At 42.2% G+C, this 15,754-nt stretch overlaps 1 pseudogene; it reads left to right on the top strand.

Annotated features, from left to right (window-relative positions):
- Window positions 1–9,261: 9,261 nt before the first annotated feature.
- On the top strand, window positions 9,262–15,088 carry LOC116309978 (annotated as a pseudogene).
- Window positions 15,089–15,754: the final 666 nt, after the last annotated feature.

Below are 15,754 nucleotides of genomic sequence, written 5' to 3'. Positions count from 1 at the left end.
ATACATTTTTTATGATAATGTTTGCTAATGGTTGGTACCTTATACTAAATACAAATAAAAATACCTTAACTACTATTACTATTTAGAAATATATATATTTTTACTTCCTGCACAGTTGGCGTGAAGCACCCATAAGTTTGCTGTACAAGTACAATGACAATAGAGGGCTATTCTCTTCTATATAAATTAAATAATCCTCTGGATATGTTTTTTTTTTAAACAAAGTATTGCAACATGAAATATGTCTCTGTCCAGAGACCTGGTGGAAATAAAAATAGATTTTAATCTGTTTTAGCTTCCTGGAAGCTCTCACCACCTGCAACAGTCAAAGGCAGTGTGCAAAATACACCCAGAGCTGTACATCTCTAAAAGTTCTCTGTTCATGTTACAAAATTAATAATGTGTAGAAAAATATATTTCCCAAAGGGCCTCCTGCAACTTTTGACATCACCTACTTCTTGGGTCCTACCTCTTCTTGCCACACAGCACAACCTTGACAATAGCAGCCATGGCAGTTTGTCTTCGTGGACCTCTTGGCTGTCTTACAGTCCCAGTGTGGGAATGATCACTGCCTAGAATAGAAATAAAAACACCTTAATCTGTTTTATTTTATCTTATTTTTCTTTTCACTGTGGTTCATTCATTCATCTAATTTGTTTTGATTAGTGTGCGTGGACATGAGTGATTGTGTTTATGAATACTGCTGTGATGGTAACTGTGTTTATTTTATTAAGAAATAATATTTTTTCCATGTGTTTGACTCGGGTGGTTTTTGGCAATAAGCTCTCTAGCTTTGGAGTAAAACCCTTTGACATGATACTGAAGATAGAAGGGTGTACAAGTGTTGCACAGCAAGCCTCGAGGGCCGGTGTCCTGCAGGTTTTAGATCTCACCCTGGATCAACACACCTGAATCACATGATTAGTTCATTACCAGGCCTCTGGAGAACTTCAAGACATGTTGAGGAGGTCATTTAGCCATTTAAATCAGCTGTGTTGGATCAAGGACACATCTAAAACCTGCAGGACATAATTCACACCAACACAACACTCAAACTACCTTCTGAAACAGCGAGGCTTCAGACTGCAGACATCATTAGATGTCAACAACATGATTGGATGTCACAGGGTCACAGTTTCAACCACTGTCCAAACTGTGAAACCTAAAATTAGTTTTGCTTTTTTGGCTTTTTTCTCTGCTCATTCTTGTCATGCTAGAGCAGGGGTGGGCAATCTCAGTCCACGAGGGCCGGTGTCCCTGCAGGTTTTAGATCTCACCTTGGTCAACACACCTGAATCACATGATTAGTTCATTACCAGGCATCTGGAGAACTTCAGGACATGTTGAGGAGCTAATTTAGCCATTTAAATCAGCTGTGTTGGTTCGAGGACACATCTAAGACCTGCAGGGACACCGGCCCTTGTGGACTGAGATTGCCCACCCCTGTGCTAGAGTATAAACTCCATAGTATTTATATATCCATTGTTGGCCTTTGGACTTTACTTCTCTTCTATTGTTATCCCTACACAGAAGAGAGAGGGGAATTGGTGGCCATTGCACACTCATTTTGTAAACTTCTTCCTCACAAGGATCAGTACACAGTAAGCATTACAGCATAGAATAGAATATATACACATGTGTACATACGGATACACCGACACATACATACACACACATATTTCCACATACATATATATACATACACATACATGCCATCTGAGGAGCAGGTGCATTGTGAGGTGCAGTGTTATCAGTGATAGTGCACATTGAGTGTGTGGGGATGTGCTGTTGCTACTATAATAAATACGGTTATAATAATTACAGTTTAAAAAGGTAGGAATGTTGGTGGCAATATAGTAAAAATAAAAATACGGTCTATAAATAAAGTGTAATGTCCATGAGTGTTGGCAGTGCATTTATCCTTCAATCAGGGTGGAGGTAGGGCATGTTTGACAGCCTGTGGGTAGAAGCTTCCATTGAGTCTGTTTGTCTTTGACCTGATGGACCTGCAGCGTTTATCAGAGGGAAGGGGGGAAAGTGAGTGTCCAGGGTGTGAGGGGTCCTTGATGATGATGATGCTGGCTTTCTGCTGAAGTCTGCCAGTATAAATGTCTCTGAGGGGGGTTAGTGAAGTGCAGATTGCCTGCTTTGCTGCCCTCACCACCTGCTGGAGTTTCCTCTTGTCCTCCGCGGTGCAGCAGTTGAACCAGAGTGTGCAGCAGTAAGTCAGAAGGCTCTCGATGGTGGAGCGGTAGAAGTTTACTAGCAGTCTCTGGGGTAATTGTGCCTGATGCAGCTTCCTGAGAAAGTACAGCCTTTGTTGTGCTTTCCCTACCTGGTGGGAAATGTTCGTGTACCAGGTAAGGTCAGCCGAGATGAAACTTAAAGCTTTCTACCTTTTCTACTTCCTCCCCATCAATGTAGAGGGTAGAATATCTCAGAGTAGGTTAATTAGATAAGTATAATTTCAGGTTTTGATTATTATTATTTGATTCTGCTTTTGCTCTTTGTGAAGCAGTAAAGATAAAAACTTGAGTATCAGAATCAGAATCAGAAAGGGTTTTATTGCCAAATGTTGAGCAGGTTTACAACATTAGGAAATTGCTGCGGTACTTAGTGCAAACATACTGTCAGACAAAGTGCTAAGCAGATAGATATATACATGGGTGCAGGTGGTGATCAGTGCCAAACATGGAATGATGCAGTGAACATAGTGTAGGGTCACGTGTTAGTGGTGGGAACAGTCATGTGGTTATTGTTCATGAGTCCAACAGCAGAGGGGAAGAAACTGTTCTTATGGCGAGAGGTTCTGGTGCGAATGGACCGGAGCCTCCTGCCTGAGGGGAGCAGGTCAAACAGACTGTGTCCAGGGTGAGAAGGGTCAGCTGTGATCCGAGCTGCACGCCCCAGTGTCCTGGAGGTGTACAGGTCCTGCAGAGATGGGAGTCTGCAGCCAATCACCTTCTCAGCGGAGCGCACAACACGCTGCAGTCTCTGTTTGTCCCTGATAGTGGCTCCAGCGTACCACACGGTGATGGAGGAGATGAGGATGGACTCGATGATTGCGGTGTAGAATTGCATCATCGTCCGTGTTGGCAGGTTGAATTTCTTCAGCTGCCTCAGGTGATGGTGGGCTCCCACTTCAGGTCCTGGGTAATGGTGGTACCCAGGAAGCGAAATGGGAGGAATGGGAGGAAGAGGGAGGGTAGACACCCAAAGGGCTTCTATCAGCTCCCCCATTGATTGTGAATGTTAGACAGAAAGTGTTTAAGCAAAAAAGTGCTTGTACTCAATACAAAAGTGCTTGTATTAAATGGTGTGAGTGGGTGAATGAGGCATGCTGTATAAAGCGCTTTGAATGAACTGGGATATTACTTGAGTGTATTAATGCAGCTGCAATCACAGCATTGTCCTCCGTTCAGAAATGGTCTTTCCCATTTTACATAAATGACGTTCCCTCTTCTTGTTCGTCTGTTTTCTGCCATTTGTTTAGGCTCAGGTTGTTTGCTTTCCCGAATGGTAGATCATGCATTTCTCCTGGCACTTAAAAGCATATGTTACTCTGTGCAAGGGGTCGGACACATTTTAACACTGGTTTAAGGTACACATCAACTTTTAATTGTCCCCTATTACTAATGAAAATCTCACTATTGAAGAAGTCTAGCTTGTCCCCCTTGGTAAACTTGATTTGTTTTATAACCAGGTTGATGTGATCAGTGAATTGTGGCATGTCTTGAGATTTAATTTTGACCCAAAGTCTTTGCCATTGTTAAAAATCTGAATTCCTGTGGATTTGACTATTGTTCTACCTAACTTATTGCCATCTGCATTTTCTTTTCAATATATCCACATACCTTAACCGATGACTTGGTGGTGTTCCAGGCTAGGATAACAGAGCGCTCTTTTTCACTTCCTCTATATACAAATTGGTGTCAATAGGTAAAACTGGAGAACCCATGGCACATTCACGTTTCTGCCCTTTAGTACTGGCCCTTGTATGTGAAATATATGAAATAAAGACAATTCCAAGAGCAGATGCACTTAAATTGGTGCTGATCCTGTTCCTGATCCTGCGGTGATCCTGTTGCTGATGTTGGGACTAGCCTGGAATTTCTTACAAACCTCTGGGGCTTTCAAACCCCAAAACATGCCAAAAACTGGTCCATGCTAAGGATAAGGTCCTTCGGTGCAAATAATGCTACTAAGTGTCAGGGGGATTGCCATGATTTATCATCTTTCTGGGATATTACCTGAGTCTTTGCTGTTGCTGGTATCAGAGGCTGTAAATCCAAAACTGTTCTACATATCTGTATGCAGTAAAGGATAAAACATTAATGTGTGATACAAAATTATGAGGCAGTTTTACAATATACAGTAATGGGGGTTTATAAGCCTTAAAGATGAAAATAAATTCTAAAATAAGCAAATATGTATCCACTAGTTAAATTTGAAGTCTAGTAATTTTTTTTTTATTTCCTCCACTAACTCTGAGAAAATGTACTGTTTAAGCAACACGGTTGAGTATTTATAAATACTCAACCGTGTTGCTTACTATAGTAAGTGAACTAAACAACTGAAGTTTTGCCATATTGGTAAATAATTGAGTTAAATTCCACCAACATCAACCTCTGACACAAAGTCAATTACAGTTGCTTCAATTATAATGAGTAAAGCCCCAGAACACCTGCAGCAATGGTCATCTCACTCACTGTCAAAGCCTGGTCTTACAGTCACATGTTAAGCTGCAGGCAGCTGCTGCAGTACTCTCCTGAGCGATAGGTGTCGCCACTCAGACAGTATCTCCACATAAGCATCTCAGCGTCTTGCAAAATACAGTGCTGCTCGTTGACTTTGTTAGTTGTTCCCCGTACACGACTCAGGGGGACGATGCCGTTCAGTCTGTGGCACCGTGTGTGTGGAACCGTCACCACCACAACAACATTTAGTTGACTCTGTGGATTCTTTGAAAAAGCAGCTAAAACAAAAGTTTTTAACAGGCTTGCTGTTGAGAATGTTATATTGAATTATTATTTATTTAAAATTACATGTTTATTTTACTGTCTTTATTTAGTTAATTAATCATTTTTTGTAGTCTTTTGTGTACAGTGCTTTAGGACCACTTGTCTGTGAAAAGTGCTTAATAAATAAACTTTGCTAAACTTTTTCTACAGGAGCAGAAAAAGTCAAAACCAGAACAAAACAGAAAGCTGGTTTGTTGCAAAATGTTTTCCACAAACTGTGGAAAACCAGCTGTTCCAACACCTAAACTTCTGCACTGGAGTCTGCGTTGTATAATTAAAATGGTGACAAAAACCAACAGGATTATACGCTCGTGTTTTCATGCCAGCTGCGGTGGCCACGGCACAATGCGCCATGTTACAGAAATTGAGCGGTGCATGAAGTTGCACAACACATGATGTCTAAATCAGCGCTTATGTCTGTCTACATCCGGTAGACAGACATAAGCCAGCCTCAAGGGGCCACTGAAGGAACCACTTGTCCATATTGGACACATGTTTCCTCCCCAGCTTTGCTCCTTGGGTTTGACAAGCATAAAACAAGCTGAAACTCAATATGAACGTTCATAGCTGAAGACTCAACTGATAATGAATCTAAAGTGTTTCCTATCACTAACACTTTTCACATTTCACTGTTCCTGCATGTCCATGATGACTTCTGGGGCTAAAATGTGGGAAATTTCCAAAACAAATTCAGCAACCTCCAAATGTACAATTTTAACAAAAAGCATATAAAGTATAAAATACAGAGCTACACAGTACCAGCTGTACTGTGTAGTATTGTGGCATCACAGCAGAAGGTTCTGTTAGGACACCGCGGTTGTTGACTCAGTGTTTTATGTTTTTGGTTCTTTGTTTCCTCTGTGTGACTTGTTTTCTGGTTGAGTTATTTCTATTTGTAGTTTAGGTTGTCTGGTTAGTTGTTAGGTCCCTTTTCATGCCCTGCTCTCGTCTTTGTCTCCTCCCCTGTTAGGTCACTCTTGTCTTCATGTTGATCTGTCTCTTTCCTTTCTCATGTCTCCATGAGTCTGTCTGTGCTCTCTCGTCCTCTAATCCCTTGCTCTCTCCTTCATTTGTTCCCTGGGTTTTCTCTGTCTGTGTCACCGTGCGTGTCTCATACTTCCTGTTTTAGTTTGACAGTCTCTTGTCCTGTGTGTACTATGTTCAGCTGTGCTTACCTTGCCTGGTCAGTTGATTGTGTTCAGCCATGTTCCCCAGGTCTCTGCCCTGATCCCTCATGTGTTTATTATCTCCGTCTGTCTAGTGTCGTGACCTCCCGCATTCCTGGCTCTGTGTTCTGCCTGTTTGCTTGGTTCCTAGTTTCTTCCAGTTTGCTTTCGTGTATTTCATAATCCAGCAATAAAGCTGCATTTTGGGTTAGTCCAGTCTCTCAGAGTCTGTATTTTGGGTCCTCAATCCTACCTGCTTCACACCGCCACTTGACAGGTTCAAATCCACTAGGTGGGGCCTTTCTGTGTAGGTTGTGTTTTCCCTATGTCTGCCTGTGTCAATCCAGTGGAACCAGCTCACCTATGAGTGTTACCCAGTAGGCAAAGCAGAGCTTAGATGGGGGAGGGAATTTGCCCAGTCCTAACTGCTTCTGGCCTCTGAATGTCTACCCTGCCTCCTCTGATGAAAAACCAGGGACCCTGAGTAGATTTACAGGCTCAGCATCCATAAGTGACTCGTTAACAGTAGCTTACCTCTAGATCAGAGTTTAGTTTAGTGTCTTAAAAAGTTAAGCCCCAGGGTCTGTCACTTTTAGAAAGCTGGAGCTCATAAGAGCTATTTCTACCACTGTGGATTAATACTCGGACTTTTACCTTTACTGTTTCACAAAGGATTAAAAAAAGAAATGGCTTCAAAAAGAGACTCATTGAATGCAGGACATTTTATTGACACACGTTAGCAGGAGCAAATCAAAAGCATAATCAAATAATCAAGCAAATCATTTGAGTTATACTAATCTAACCAACCTACTCTGAGCTAATGCTGACTTTATTTTGATCTTTAAGAGCAGAGAGGTTGGAGAAGAGAGATGGGCACAACATGGCCACAATGCATCTATCTCTGTGTGGATATAATTCAAGAGGAGAGGAGCCAAGTTCTTGTTTCCGATCAGAAACAATGGAAATCCCAATCCTATTGAATTTATAATCCAACATGGCAAAACTGAGCAGAGAAAAAGTCAAAAATCATAAATCCAATTAGTGGGCCCACAGTGTTGGCATCGGTTGCTCCTGTGGCGTTACTTGCTATAATTGCTAATTCACATCCCCGTCTCTGCTCTTGGGATTGACTTACAATCACCTCATATCCAGTCACACCTCATCATCATTTCAACATATATGATTTAAAACAAAGTGTAAATCTCAAACTTCAAAATCTTCACATTTTCTTCTTTTCTATGTTGTACTTTAACATGACTCGTCAATAATTCAATCACATACGAACACTTAGTGATGTATGAATATACGTTACTTCATGTTTCATTCAGTTTATTTACTTCAGTTAGAGTTTTCATTAGCTCATTCTCACATCCACTTCAGCATAATCCCTTTTTAACTCAAATACAGAGGAATACTTTTTCTCACTTTTTTCTTCAAAACTCTGACAAACTGTGTTTGTCAATTACAATATAATCAATACAATTTCTTTTAATTAAATCAAGCATTTCAAAGTCAGACATTCTTAGCTCCTTAGTGTCGTCACACACAGCCTCCAAGGCCATCTCCACAGACTCTCAGTGAGGCCTGTCTTTAAATCATTACTATAGTTTCTTATTCATTAAACTGTTTAACCTTATACCTGATTATATTCCAGTATTAAGCAATTAAACGTGATTAACTATCAGCAAAATCACATTATTAGAATTATGATTCTGTGTTCAACAATTACAAGACACATTAGCATTACTCTTATTCAAAATCATGTATAATGATGGGTTGGGACACATTTAGGATCTTTTCCACATTCCTACAGTCACACACAGACACTAATCTGTGAAGCTGGATCCTGTCCACACACACAAAATCCAGAGAATAATTTTCATTACTCAAACTGCACTCATTCAACATATGAATCAGAATTATATTCTTTATCTTTCGTTACAAATAAAGATGATTTACTATTAGCAAAAGCACTCTACATCATTTTAAACACTAAAGGCTGGATGTTCATCCTCTCTCAGGTGTGATGGGAGGTAAGCCGGGGGGACTTCAGTCTCTCTCTTTCCCACCTGTTGACTGTGGGTTCCCTTCAGGTACTCTGGCTTTCTCCCAGTGATATGCAGTTAGTAAGGTTAGGTTAACTAAATTGGCCATAGGTGTGAATGGGAGTGTAAATGGTTGACCATCTCTGCATCTTAGCCCAGTGACAGAATGGCACTGGGGTACACCCTGCCTCTCACCCAGTGGCAGCTAGGATAGGCTCCAGCACCCTTTTGACCCTGAACTGGATAAAACAGATGGATGTCTGGAGAGCAGGATATGAGCATTTAAACATGCTTTTGCTGCCAAGCACAAGCAGAAGTTGGCTGCAATCAAAGTAGTGGAGAGCGTACCACCAGGATGATACATATTGGCTGCTAAAGAGAATTCAGTCACTCAGCATTACGGCAGTACTGTGCAAAAGTTTTGAGCCACCTCATTCTTCATATTTTGCATCTAAGAATCCAGACTTTCATTCTTTTAAAAAATAACAACAACTACAACAACAAACAATTATATTCAGTTCTCCAGTCTTTCTGAAGTTCTTCAAAGTTTTTCTTTGGATATTAGCCACTTTTATTTGTTAAGCCACTGTGGCGGGGTGTGATTTGTGGCTCGGTTGCAGGGGAGGGGTGGAGCAGTGGGTTCAGGGTGTGGTGTCAGGGGAGGCCGGCCCACACAGCTGCTGTCCATCACATGGTCATGCTTCCCTATTTCAGTAGGATGCCAGGACCTGACAGCAGAGTGTGTTGCATTAACAAGGCAGCTGGAAAGCTGCACAAGTATTTAAATAGTTATAAATACAGGAATTCACCTGTCTGTAACACTGTGTGCTCGGGTGCTTTCTAACACAGCAAATAACCAATGAAGCAATAAAAAAAGTACCTACGTCAAGGGATGAGCTACCATTGAGTCTACTGACAACAGAACACTTAGCAAAAAAGAAAAAAAAATATTTATATATATTTTTATATTTATACATATATTGATTATAATTCTCCTCATTTTGAACCATAACTAGTGCTAAGGTGATGATGGAGCGAGGCCGCAGCAAAGGCTTTGGCTTTGTGCGCTTCTCTTCTTCGGAGAAAGACACTAAAGCTGTAACAGAGATGAATGGGCATATTATGGCTACAAATCCACTGTATGTGGCCCTTGCCCAGCGGAAAGAGGAGCATCAGGCTCATCTAACCAACCAGTACATGCAGAGAATGGCCACTATCCGAGCTGTGCCCAATCCTGTCCTTAACCCATACCAGCCTGTTCCACCCTCAGGATTTTCATGGCAGCTATCCCACAGGCTCAGAACCGTGCTGTGTTCTCTGCCAAACAGCTGGCCCAGCTGGAAGTTCTGGAAGTGCGCCCTCAGCACTTCCAGAACATGCCGAATGCTATGCGTCAGTCAGCACCCAGGCCTCAGGCCTTAAACACCATCTGTACAACCACCACCACCACCAACACCCAGGTCCCATACTGATGGCTGCTCAGCGTATGCCCACACAGGCACCCTGCAAGTGTTTCAGCCGCCGCAGCCCCAGTGCGTACCATGCCCCAGTACAAATATGCTACCGGTCTCTGTTACTAGCAGCTGTCAGGAAGCCATTCTTAAGGAACGGAAACAAGGGGAAAAGGCTGAGGTATGCTAAATTAAACAACAGGACTGAAAATCAGTGGCATTAGTTGTTATGGAGTGATGAAAATTTTGACTTAAACTGTCATCAATTGTGACACGAAGGACCCCACATGTACACATTGCTGCAGTGTTAGTGATGTTTTTGCAGCTGTCTAGCCTCTAGACAGCCTAGCCTCTGCTGAAGACTGATTAGCCGATCAAATTCATACTAGAAGGCCATTTTTTTCCTTAGACTCTGGAGACAACGGAATCTGCCTGTAGCCATTGGTTAAATCCAGTGTCGTGAAAAAACGAGCAGTGCCCAACTGGTCCAGGAGCTCATCGACCCGGGGCATGGGATAACTGTGACACTTTATTCATGGTAGTCAACACAGAACCGTATAGACCCATCTTGGGGCTACACTATACACTCTGTGACTCTTCTATTTTTCTCATTTTCAGTCTTTCAGCCATTTCCTTCTGAACTATTTTTGTCTCATGCTCAGGTAACCTGTAGGGCCGTGAACTCATCGTCATGCCAGGTCCCATGTTAAAAAGGTGCTCTGTGAATGACATACGACTGGGCAACATACAACATTGTGTGGCTCGTCCTTTGTCCGACAGTACCATCTCATAGTCAGTGTCACCCATTCGTTGTGTCACTACGAAGGGTTCTTGCCACTTGGAAAGTACCTTTGAGCTCAAAGCAGGAAGCAGTATTGCCTGATCCTAGACCCTCTGTTGTACATGTGTTGCAAATTCTCTTGTAATAACAATGTGTGTGGTTTTGCTCTCAGGTCCAGAACCTATTGAATTTTGTTCTTAGCTGGGCTTGGGCCTTCCTCCTAGTTTTTTAATTAGGGTCAACATGCCCTGTGTCTTCCTGCCAAACAGTCAAGGGGCACCAACCGGAATGCAAACAACCGAGGGTCTAACTAGCAATCCCAATTGTGCTCATCCTCCTAAATGAACTTCTGAATCATGGACTTTGAAGTCTTATTCAGCTGCTCGACCAGCCTGTCAGTCTGAGGGTGGCAGATGCTGATGCAAACATCTCTAATGCCCAGTAATTCATACAGTTCTTTTAGTGTGGGAGACATGAATGCACTGGGATCTTTTCTGGGATGCCGACTTGGGAAATGACATGAAAGAGCCCCTGCGCCACACTCTTTGCAGGAATGGAGTGCAGGGGCACTGCTTCAGGATATCGCATTACATAGTTCACTAGAACTAATATAAAGCAATATACCCAATATCCCCAATTTAAAGAAAAAAGACTAAATGTGTGTGACATGGTGTGGTCTGCAGCTCAGCTGCAGGAGAGGGATGGGGCTGTGGGTTTAGGGGCAGTGCCAGGGGAGTGTTTCTAAATGTCGGCGCTTCAGAAAATCAACACAGTGTCATCCACAGAGAAAGCTAAAAATAACTATACTAACATAAACCTAACAAGAATACAAATGTAAATAAGCAAAAACTAAAAACGAGGGGTCACGATATAAAGGAGTATAAAACTCTAAAACAAACAAACAGAACAGAACATCAAATAACAAGACTTCAGTAACAAATACCCCTCAAAACTGGACCAAAGCCGAGGATCATATCAAGTTTGGACTTTCAAGCTTGTTAGATTTGCACAGACTCTTTGTATGTGTTATATACTATATTTCCACGTCTGTTTGCACGTCGCTGCACCTATTCCCAATTTTCAAAACATAAAGAGATAAAGGGTGGCTCAAAACCTTTGCACAGTACTGTAAACTGACATTAATTCTATCTAAGGCCTACCACATTAATGTAGCATCCATTGTTTTTAATAAGCTGTACAAACAGTAATGGTCTGGAATGTATTAGACAAAGTTGTTCACAGAACACAAGGACATAAACCTACAAACACTGAGGCCCACACAACACAACACAAGGAATATCTAAAAGGTTCTTCTTCTTCATATGAAGTCAAATAAAACCTAAGAAGTAGAAACCTTCACTGATCACATCAACTCAGTGGATACAAACAAAGTTTAGGGAGGAGGATACCAAGGATAATAGGTTACCATTCCTGGACAGTGTTGTGCTCATTGAAGAGGGTGAAAGCCTCCACACTGAAGTTTACCAGAAACCCACACACAAGACAAGCATCTACTCTTTAACTCCCACCACCCAGTGGAACAAAAGTCCAATGGCAGGACATTTCTCTTGTCGAAGATCAGGCTGGCTGTTCCACCTGATCACGCCCCTCCAGATCTAGCTGTCATTGTCTACATGACTGTTGAAGTCTGTCGATACGAAGTGTGGCATCATCCAGAACCCCACCCAGCAACTCCAAGAGATTTGAGTACTCTGAACTGTTATTCAGCACAGGAAACAAACCTTTTGTCTACTGGGAGAAAGCAAGAAAACCCACTCCTGCCCACTGCCTCTAAGAGACACTCAAGATTGGAACAGAGTCCAGTCCATTGCCAGGAGACTGGTTCTGGGGCCATTTTCAATATCACTATTCAAGCCTAAATACTTTGAGCCAATGACTTTGGAAAGAAATTTGACTCAAAAGGATTAAAAATGTGTATGGTATGTTAATAAAGATTTACAAAAATGTTCAATCAACACAAAAATATAAAGCAATTAGACCACATGTAAACTATTTTACAAATGCATGCACCCAAACATGAATAACTACTGATCATTTACACATAATTTATGAAGTTCAGCCTCACAAATCCAAAGATTTTCACTTTCAAAAAGTTTTCCGTGCATCTAGATGTCTAAACTACATGTAACATCCTTCTCACTTATAACCTTAAATACGAGTGCACAAATAGCACAGATCACATGCCCACGTGGGGACGAATTTCATGCTGCCAGCTTCACACAGACTCACAAATGTAAGCTGTGTTTAAGATCTTGCTGTCATCTGGCCTTCTTCTAAACAGAACTCTACTGGAAAACATATATTTACCAATTACAGACACTACACAGTAGCCTGTGAAGGTTGACATAAATAGTTTAAATAAGCTGATGCTGTGGATGATACAGTATGCATTTATAACCCTTTTGATCGTGGCTCAAGAGTTGGGAGTTCGCCTTGTAATCGGAAGGTTGCTGGTTCGAGCCCTGGCTCGGACAGTCTTGGTCGTTGTGTCCTTGGGCAAGACACTTCACCCGTTGCCTACTGGTGGTGGTCAGAGGGCCCGGTGGCGCCAGTGTCCGGCAGCCTCGCCTCTGTCAGTGCGCCCCAGGGTGGCTGTGGCTACAATGTAGCTGCCATCACCAGTGTGTGAATGTGTGGATGACTGGATGTGTAAAGCGCTTTGGGGTCCTTAGGGATTAGTAAAGCGCTATATAAATACAGGCCATTTTTGAGTCAAAGTTCTCTCCATAGATAACCACCTTTGTGTGTCTGCTCGGCCTGATTGACACTGTTGGGGTGTGTCTGATGACAGAATGCTAACAGTATGTCGAACTTTCTTTGTAATACTTGGAACGAGTGAGTCTTTCCAACTCAAAAGTTCAGGAAGGAAATTAATATGAGTTGAAACTTTTTATGTCAGGTGACAATGAACTATGTCATTTAGCTGTTATAGCACTACCTGCAACAAACTAATTTCTCACATTTTCTTAGGTTTATTTATGCTGGCAGAGTTATTGGTTACACATGTTGGTTGGAGACAGGAACCAGATCAGGTTTGAGTCCACTGCTATGCTGGCTGGGTTGAGGACTTTTATCTCCTCCCTGCAGTCCTCCGATCATGGAGCCAAGGGTACTGCAGCTGCTGCTGTAGGTCTCCATCTGAGCTGCCATTCTTTTGCCAGGTTTGTCTTGTGGTGGCTGTGGCGAAGTTTGGTTCATGAGAAGAGAAACCGGAGTGGTAGCCTTCTCGGTCAGACTCTGCACTGTTACTGATGACTGGCATAAGTACATATGTAAGGCACATTCATATTAGAAAAGATACATTGCTTTTTACACAACTCCATATGATTGTTATTCATCATAGTCAGTTTTAGTTTAGTTGTTTTTATTAACATAATATTGGAAGAGGGTTACAAGAATACCATATGACCAATCATATAACTGTCCCACTCTCATATCTTATGTTCCCATTAGTCCCAGTATATACTAAACATTAGCACTGTTTTCTGTAATCTGCCTGTAACGCTCTTTTTCCACATTAAAACCACCCGAATTATGAATAACAAGGTTGGGAAATTTTCTTATCAATTTATATTGCGTACAAATGTGAACAACAAAAAATAACATTAAAAGTATGTTTGTGATGGTGCTGTGGGGATATATTAATTCACTGCACCAGACTGCTACTGGCAGCAATACTGACTATGAGGTGAATTGTGTACTTGGTATTAGATGATAGAGCCACACTAACTGTGTCATATAAGTGTCATTAAATAAAATTATGTTAAGTGTTTTTGCTCTTATAAATGTATTCAGTTCAATGCCTTTTTGAAGCTTTTTAGCTATTCAATTAAATTAAATTAAAATGTACTGATGCAGTGCCAAATCACAACAACAGTTGACTTAAGGCGCTTCATATTGTAAGGTAAAGACCCTACAATAACACAGAGAAAACAGAGAAAACGCCAACAATCATGATCCCCTATGAGCAAGCGCTTTGGTGACAGTGGGAAGGAAAAACTCCCTTTTTAACTGGAAGAAACCTCCAGCAGAACCAGACTCAGGGAGGGGCGGGGCCATCTGTGCCGTGATTGGTTGGGTGTGAGGGGAGGGAGATGAATTGGTGAATATGGAGAGCCAGAGACGAATAACAATTAAGAGATGGGGAGATGAAGAAAGGGGCACAATGAGTGAAAAAGCGTGAGCAAAAAAGAAACAGTCAGTGTATCGAGCTAAGGGAGGATTCAGGGTCACCTGATTCAGCCCTGGCTATATGCTCTATCAACAAGGAAAGTTTGAAGCCTAATCTTAAATGTACAGAGGGTGTCTGTCTCCCAAATCCTAACTGGGAGCTGGTTCTACAGAAAAGGGCCTGAAAGCTGAAAGCTCTGCCTCCCTTTCTACTTTTAATTACCCTGGGAACCACAAATAAGCCTCCAGTCTGAGAGTGAAGAGTTCTATTGGTGTGATACAATAGTATGAGGTCTTTAAGATAAGATTCTATTGTGATGTTAAACAATGGGTTCAGGGGGCAGGCCCAGGGAGGCCGTCATCACACTGGGCAGTAATTGTGTAATTTCTGCCTCTCCTATTCCAGGACCTGAAGAGGAGAGCTAAGCAGTGAGCAGGAAGTAGCACCAGAGATGGGTTGGAAAGCCGGATACTGCCGGCCTGCATGTGCTAAAGTGTTTGTGTGCAAAACAGTAATAAAAGAAACCGTACTTCACCGTGACCCTCTGGCTGTGTGTGAAGTCCTTAGTGCTCCGGTGGTGCCCAAACCCAAATCTGCGTGATGACGGATATGTGACCTGCACAACCGGTGGAGGCCCTAGCACAAATGGTGGTGGAGCTTGCTATTATGGACTAGGAGCAGCCAGTGGCCACCTGTAAAAATAACCTGTAGAACCAGTCTGAGAGCCAGACAAAGTTAACTCCCACAAAAGAGGAGGCCCAGTTGGTGAATATGGTGGTCCTGGAACAATTCATGGAGGAGCTCTCAGTGGGAATGGCAGAGTGGGTCTGCTGCCACCGACCCTTGGATCTGGTGGTGACCCTGGCCAAGGATCACCTGGCAGCACGGCCAGGGTCTCTAAGGGAGCTCCTGCAGCTGGAGGTCGGGAACCGGCCAGTCTCAGCCCTGAGGAGGAGGTTCCACAGGTCCTGGTGACTATTGTGGAATTACAGGGATTATTTTACATAACCATCATCTTATCATTGCATTAATTATCATTTCATCAAAGCGTTTATTGAAGCTGCTGGCATTATGTTATAATTTATATTATAGGGGTTA

Source organism: Oreochromis aureus, linkage group 20 (genome assembly GCF_013358895.1).
Source record: "Oreochromis aureus strain Israel breed Guangdong linkage group 20, ZZ_aureus, whole genome shotgun sequence".
NCBI lineage: Eukaryota > Metazoa > Chordata > Actinopteri > Cichliformes > Cichlidae > Oreochromis > Oreochromis aureus.
This window is presented reverse-complemented; position numbering and strand designations above follow the sequence as displayed.